Here is an 8,441-nt window from a genome sequence, read left to right as displayed (position 1 = left end):
CACAGCTCATATTCTGCTAGGAAACTCCTATTATATTTTTTGTTCTGAACTTCGATTTCACTCTTGGTGTGTTACACTCAGATGGGAAAGGTATCCTGGTGGTCAAGAAATACCACAGAGTCACACTACACAACAAACCTCATACAAGAGATTTATTGGGAGGCAGAAACCTAGGATGGGGTTGGGTTGCCTCTGCTCAGGCAAGAAGCAGCAGAGAACTGAGCAGAACATGGGATTTATATAGGGGTTCTTGGGGGTGGCAGGGGCGTGTACAGAGCTTTACAGGGCAAGCCTGATGTGGAGGTAAGATCAGCGATAGGTGGCCTTTATTTTTTCTGTAGGGTGGAGCCTGGCCACTCTCCTGCCTGAGGATGAGACCTGGAAATGGCAGTTAGAACAGTCCAGGGGTGGGGCCTGGCTGTTCGAACCGCTTGGGGGCAGGGCCTAGCCATTGGAACTGCTCAGGTTGAGGGACTGGCCACTAGGCACCTCAAGAGGTTAAGCTTGGCCACCAGAGTGTCTGGGGGAGGCGCCTGGCAGCTGGAGATCTCCAAGTGTAGGGTAGGGTGTACAAGAAGAACCTCTGTGCTTAGAGGGGAAAGCCAACACTGTTAGCTAGTCATGCCAACTCAAGTAGAAGGGAAGGCTATCCCTGCTGTGGCCTCCCTTTGTAAACTTTGTAAATCCTTTTTTAAATTGTTTTATTCATTTACATTCCAAATGTGTTGCCTGACCCCCTCCCCCTCCCCTTTGCCTCTGAGAGGGTGCTCCGCCCACCCCCTCACCCACCCATCCACACACACCCATATCCCCCTTCCCTGGGGCATCAAGTCTCTACACCAGTAGGTGCTTCCTCTCCCACTGAGGCCAGACAAGGAAATCCTCTGCTACATATGTGCTGGGAACCATGGGCCAGCCTGTGTATGCTCTTTGGTTGATGGCTTAGTCTCTGGGAGCTCCCAAGGGTCCCGGTTAGTTGACACTGTTGGTCTCCCTATGGGGTCACCATCCCCTTCAGCTGCTTCAGTCCTTGCCATAGCTCTTCCATAGGGGTCCCCTGGTTGCCTGTAAGTATCTGCATCTGTCTCAGTCAGCTGATGGGTAGAGCCTCTCAGAGGACAGCCATGCTAAACCCTCAAGCCACTCAAGTGGCCAGGTCCCCTCCTAAGGGGCTCCAGCTGCCAGGCCCAGACTTCCCTAAAGGCAGGCCCTAAAGGCTCAAAAACTGTAGCTGCCATTCCAGCCCCTCAAATTGGGGAAGTGACCAGACCCCACATCCTAGACTTCCCTAAGGTCATTTTCTAACAGTTATAATGGCAGTTCCCAGACCTAAGGCAGGAGAGTGGCCAGGCAACCACCCTACAAGAGAAAAAAATATCCCACCAATCCCTGAACCTGCTCAAAGATCAGGCCACATAATCCCTCCAACCCTAGGCCACCCTGGAAAGCCAAGAAACCCACCCCATCCCCACCTCATCCCCACCCCCACCAAGAAACATTTTATAAACCTCATGTTCTGCTCACTTGTCCGCTGCTCTTGCTCAAACAGAGGAAGCCACCCTCCTGGGGTTTCCCAATAAATCTCTAGAGTGAACACTTCCCTGCAGGGAACACTTACAAACACTAGATTTAATTTCAAAGGATTATTGAATTAATAATTGTTAACCATTGATCATTACATTATTTTACTCACTACCATGGTATTATGAAGCCACGTCTTACCTACATTCAATCACTGTGCTATCTCTTGCTGTATTTCTGTATTTTCTTCTTCAATGTGAGATTTTTAAATTTTCAGGCTAGGGAGATGGTTCAACTGTTAAGAGAGCTTGTAGTGCAAACCAACAACCTGAGTTTGATTCACCGAACACATGTAAAAAGGCAGATGTGGTAACATGTATCTGTAATCCTAACACTTGTATGGCAATATGGGATTCCGGGACCTGAGAATTTAGAACTCCCAGGCCACCTATCCTGGAGGATGCTGCACAGCAGAAACAAAAGAAACTGCTTTAACAATGTTGAATGTGAGATCGGATTCCCAAAAGATGCTCTCTGACTTCCTTTCTACATATGCACACATATGGGCACACACACAATAAATATGTAACTTTGAAGAAGAAATGCATGTTTGCAGTTCATCTGCCCTTTCAAACGGGGGTTGTTTGCTTGTTTGCTTTTAGCAGGCCTTGAATACTAGGGATAAGGATTAGCACTACTCGGGATATAAGTACTTGGCAATTTACAAGATAAAATTTTATTTTTTTAATTTAATAAAAATTTTAAAAATACAATACACTTCACCTACTCCCTTATAAAAACTGTTTTAAAAGCAGTTTAGAAAACTGGTATATCATAAGACCATCAGTTAGGAAAAGTGCAAAAATAAATATAAGAATAGAATTCAAAACATTAAAATTTAATTCAGGAATTGCCAATCAAGCTGGCAAAAGCTTTTGGGGGATAATTATTGGTCAATTACCATGTAAATTTATTGATGTGGAAAAAGTTCGGTTAGACTACTGCACAGCAAGTAAAAATAGTCTAAGCCGCCACTAGAGAACAGAGTGAGCTTTTTGACTTAGTAACAAATGAGAAAGAATATCTGTAATTGGGCATGTACCGTATATGTACAATACATATTGCATATGTAATTGGGCATGTATTATATATATCAAGTGAGAGATACAGTGCTATGACTGGACAGAACAGTCTGACTGCAAACAATCTCTTATTTATTTTCTAATCTCCTCGTACAAAAACTGGAGCAAGGTTTCAATACTGACTACCTAAACTTTTGAAGACATTCAGCATAGAGGAAAAAAAAAAAAGGATCCTTACTGGAGACTGAGAAATACATGTAAAATTAGGGTTAAGGCAGTAGCTTAGTGGATGAAGTATTTGCTAAGCAAGCGTGTAGACCAGAGTTGGGATTCCCACAACCTAGATCATTTTGGTTGCCTATAACCCTAGAACTTGAGAGGCAGGGAAGGAATTCCTGGGCCAAGCTGGTAGCCAGAATCAGTAAGCTCTGTGTTCAGTGAGACCATGCTTCATTAAAGTGAAGAGCAACTTTGCAATGTTCTGTAGCAGCTTTGGGCCTTCCGGTGCACATGTGTTTTATACACACCTCTCATACACTGCATACTCCATACAGATTCTACCTGCATATATGCACATATACATATGCAAAAGAGGTATATGTGAAATGACATGCATTTACAAATTCTACATAATATTAATTTGAGAATAAAAGGACTTTGCTGAAACCTAATTTAGCATATGAACTTTATATAAACATTGACTCTAAAACTACAAGTTTAAAGGTAAGTGTGAGAAAAGAAAACACTTTTTAGAAGTTAAGAGAGATTTCTTATAAAACAATCTGCCATAGTAGAGAGTGTGGGACAGAACTGTGTGGGAAGTGAAAATTAAATATTCTACATGCTGTTGTACAAAATTGCCAGCTGTTCTCTCTGGGACATAAGTGAAGCTGCCCTCCCCTTCCTGTCACATGGCAAGTTCATTCAGAAGGGTTTTAGTCTTTGTTCATTTCTCTGATTTCGATGGTGTTGGAACATTACCACACACGAAATGTTTGAGAAAGCATCTCCTGAATTCTAAGACTAGTTCACTCTTTTTTTTTTTTAGTTCACTCTTTTAAGGAGTAGCCTTGACTCAAATTTTTCTTCCTGTCAATGGCCAATTAGAAGAAATTAATGTAAAAATTCATAAATTATTTTTAATTTATAATAAACTATATCTATTTGTAATATTTATAATTTGTAGTGTTCATAATAAACTATACACATGACATAAAACTTCGAAATGAAATGATGATTTTAAACTTTTTTGACAATTTCTTGTGTATAGACAGTGTTGTGAGCACATCCCTGCTGCCATGACTTGCTCTTATCTGCCTCTCACTCCTGCCCATGAGTCTCTGCTAGTCATCCCTGTGCAGGTAGTGGCAGCTGCGTGTGTTCTTTTTTTTTTTTTTTGATTATTTTAATTGTTTCCATTTCAAATGGTTTCCCCTTCCCAGTCAGTCTCCCCTCCACAAACCCCCTGCCCCATTCCTTTGCTCCCTCACCCACCCACTCACGCCTCATGATTCCCCTACACTGGGGAATCAAGCCTCCACAGGACTAAGGGCCTCCCCTCCCTTTGATGCTAGATAAGGCTATCCTCTGCTATATATGTATCTGGAGCCATGGGTTCCCTCCATGTGTACTCTTTGGTTGGTGGTTTAGTCCCTGGGAACTCTGGGGGGGGGGTCTGGTTAGTTGATACTGTTGTTCTTCCTATGGGGTTGCAATCCCCTTCGGCTCCTTCAGCCCTTCCCCTAACTCTTCCATTGGGGTCCCTAGGCTCAGCCCAATGGTTGGCTGTCAGTATCTGCACACATATTAGTAGCATGCTCGCAGAAACTCTCAGAGGACAGCCGTGCTAGGTTCCTGTCTGCAAGCACTTCTTGACATCAGCAGTAGTGTTGGGGTTTGGTGTTTGTGGATGGAATGGATTACACAATGGGGCTGTCTCTGGATGGCCTTTCCTTCAGTCTCTGCTTCATTTTTGTCCCCGTGTTTCCTTCAGACAGGAACAATTCTGGGTTAAAGATTTTGAGATGCATGGGTGGCCCCATCCTTCCGGGGGTCATGTCTATCTACTGGAGGTGGTCTCTTCAGCTTCTAGCTCCCTGATTTTGGGTATTTTGGCTAATGATCCCCATTGGGTCCTGGGAGCCTCTCCCATCCTTGTGTCTGGACTTAAACATTTTTTAAATAGTGAAACCAACATTTTAATAATATTTTTCATTTGCTAAAGCCCTTTTAAATTTTAAATTATTTTATTTACATTCCAGTCGTTGCCCCCACCTCAGTCCCCCCTCCCACAGTTCCTCATCCCATTCCTCCTCCACCTTGCCTCCAAGAGGGCACTCTCCTTCACCCTGCCAGGCCTCCTCACTCCCTGGAGCCTCAAGACTCTCAGGGATTAGACTGATCTTCTCCAACTAAGGCCAGACCAAGCAGTCCTCTGCTATATTTTTTCCAGGGGCCCCCGGACTAACCCGTGTATCCTCCTGGTTAGTGGCTCAGTGTCTGGGAGCTCCCAAGGGTCCAGGTTAGTTGAGACTTCTGGTCTTCCTACATAGCCCTCCCCTTCAGCTTCTTCAATCCTTCCCCCAGTCATCCCCATATAATTAGACTGGATTCACGTCATTTATGTAGCTCTCATAGGCGCAGGTCTAACAGCTCTAACATCACTAACAACTTGGGGGTTAGTTTTCACTGATGCAATGTCTTCTCAGGGCCATCATGCAGGGACACACACTGCTTAGTCCCTGACTTCAGTCCAATGCTTGGGTGTAAGTATCTGTGTCTGTCTCCATCAGCTGCTATTGAGTTTGTGATTGTTGGTTTCTTTCTCATGGGTATGACATGAAAACTAATCATCCCCATTATTTTACAGTTCAATTGAACTACAATACGTGTTATTTGTATTGTCAAGTGTTTATATGGAAACTCTAATAAGAAAAGATTGCTGTGGCTGGACTTTGGCTACTTTGTGGGTTCTTTCTTTCACCCTTTCAACCCCCTAACACTAGATACAAGACGAAAAAAGGATAGAGAGGAAAGGAAAGAGATCCCTGAATAAAGCCAGGGGTCAAAAAGAGGGCAGCACTTTTGTCAGACTACTTCCTGCTGATTAGGAGCATCAAGTTCCTTGAGGCAAGTTTGATCTTAACCATCAGGATATCTAGCTTCTTATTGTTTCTTCTTTGTACACAACAACAAACCACAACCAACAATAACCAACAACAACCAAACAACAACACCCCCCCAACAACCCACCTATTGGTGCTCTAGCAGTTTTATACCGGCCGGAAAGTCCCCAGAATTCCAAATGTCATATCATTACAGAAACTATGCAGCTGGGAAAATCACGCCCCTGCAAGAGCACAAGGCAAATCATGGTCAGCTGCTGTGAACATCTGAAGCAGCCCCACATCCCACACCTGGGATTAGGACAAAACAACCCATATTCTTATAATATTTCTGTGTCTTTTAAAGAAACCAAAATCCCAGGATTCTCACTATAGAGTATTACACTGTAGTGAAGCAGAAACAAGATACTTTGAAAAGAGGGTGTACTTTGAGAGATGTATCTTTTGAGGATAGGAACAGTGACCTTTGCAGTTAAGGAAAGCACTGGGAAAACTGTTCCTGGGTATCAAAGAAAAAATGCTTTGTGAAAAATGCAGTGTGCTGGTCCCTCCTGGGTCTTTGCTGCAGTGGAGTGTACGTTTGCCCCTTTCTTTAGGTAACATTTCCTCAGAGCTGTCCCATAAAATCCAGAGAAGCAGAGGGGGAAACTTAGGTTAAAAGTTGCTAGAATTTGGGAGGGAGAAGGGGAGGAGGGCATTAGGGGATTTGGAGGGAGGGGGTGCTGAATAAATATGATCAAAATATATTCTACATACCTATGACATTTTCAGAGAATAAATAAAAATATTTTATAAAGTTGCTAAAAGTCAGTGGGTAGTTACTAACAAATCCTGAAGTGCAAGGTGTGTTGTGTATTTAGCATGCAATAAATCATGGGAAATTTTTACATAATATTAATATAGATAGAATATTGAGATAAAGCTCTTAAAGAAAATATCAGTTACTTTTATGTTGCAGTGATAAAAATTATGACCAACATAACTTACAGAAAAAAATGAGTTTATTTTGGCTAATGGTTCCAGAGGGATAAAAGTCCATCATGAATGATGACAGAGAAGCCCAACAGCAAAAGGCAAGCAGGGCAACTGGATGCAGAAGCTGATAGCTCACACACTCTACTACAAGTATGAAGCAGAGAAAGCAAACTGGACATGAGGTAAGACTATAAACCCTCAAAGCCTGCTCCCAGTGGCGTGCTTTCTCCAAGAAGGCCACGCCTCCTAATCGTCCCTACCAGCACCACCACCTGGGAATCGAGTGGTCAAAGGCATGAGCCTAGAGGAGTCATTCTTTATTCAAGCCATCACATTCCACTTCATGGCCTCCACAGGCTCATGGTTAGATCATCATTCGAACTGCATCCAGTCAAGCTTAAAAATGTCCCCAGTCTTTAATGGCCCCAACACTGCTTAAAAGTCCACCATCCAAAGTCTCTTATGAGACTCAAGGCAATCTCTTAATTGTAGCTCCCTGTAAATTAAAAAAAAAAAAAGCAAATTACACATTTGCAACATACAATGGCAAAGCATAAAATTCCAAAATGGAGGAAATGGAGCATAGAAAGGAAAAATGGGGCAAAGGAAGACAACCCAGAAGGGCACAACACTAAATCTTGTAGCTCTATGTCCCATGTCAAATGATTTAGATGGCTCTGTCCTTTCAGTTTTGCTACCTGAAACATAAATCTAATTAGACTGGATTTGCTTCATTTATATAGCTCTCGTAGGCAGAGGTCTAACAGCTCTAACATCACTAACAACTTGGGGGTTCATTTTCACAAACAAACAGAGCTATCATGCAGACACACACACTGCTTAGCCTCACTGGCTCTCTGAAATCTGCTATGGCTCTACAGCCCCTTCATTCTTTCATTTTTCATCCCTCTGAAGCCACCACCACATGAACGACACTGTCAAATTGGGCTGCAAACTTGGGATGGCTCCACACTCCCCTGATCCCCACTAGCAGCAGCTTATGTTTGCTGTTGCATTCCAGGAACAGAAACCATCTGAGACTCTCTTTCCCAAGTCCGAAGCTTAGCTGGGTGGAGTCTTGTCCTGAAGGGACCCCTCCACTTATTCAAGTGCAGAGCAGGCCTCTCCTTAATGGTGTTAACCTCCTTAACAATTACAGTCCCTCTTCTAGCCAATCTTTATCTCTGCAATCTGTACATTTTGAATTTCTTTTTTCCCATTTTCTTTATCATAGACTCGCAAAAGCATTATCAATAATCATGCCACAAACACAGCATTATGCAGCACTGTAATTTCCTGTGCCAAAGAAATGACTCCACAGTTCTCACAAACTAGAAAAAAATATTGTTAAAATACCCATAGTATACAAAATAATTTATAGATTCAAGGCAATTCCTGTCAAAATACTAGTGGCATTGTCCACAGAACTAGAAAGAAAATCCTAAAATTAATATGGACATACAAATGTCCCAGAATATCTTGAGGGAAAAAAAGAACAAAGTTTGTAAGCATCATGCTATTGCATATTCAAAATGGAAGTACCTATAAAGCATGATATTGGCATATAAAAACAAAGAGCAGTGTAATAGAGGAATAACTATATGCATTTATAACCAACTGACCCTTAAAAAGATGGCAAAAAAAAAACCAACACGGTATCAACTCACATGATATAGAATGAAACACGAAGCCTTCTCTCTGTAGCAGAATCAACAGAAAATAGATCCAATGCCTTAAT

The sequence above is a fragment of the Mus musculus genome, chromosome X, assembly GCF_000001635.26.
Source record: "Mus musculus strain C57BL/6J chromosome X, GRCm38.p6 C57BL/6J".
Classification (NCBI taxonomy): Eukaryota; Metazoa; Chordata; class Mammalia; order Rodentia; family Muridae; genus Mus; species Mus musculus.
The sequence above is the reverse complement of the archived record's forward strand: the minus strand, read 5'-3'. Positions refer to the sequence as shown.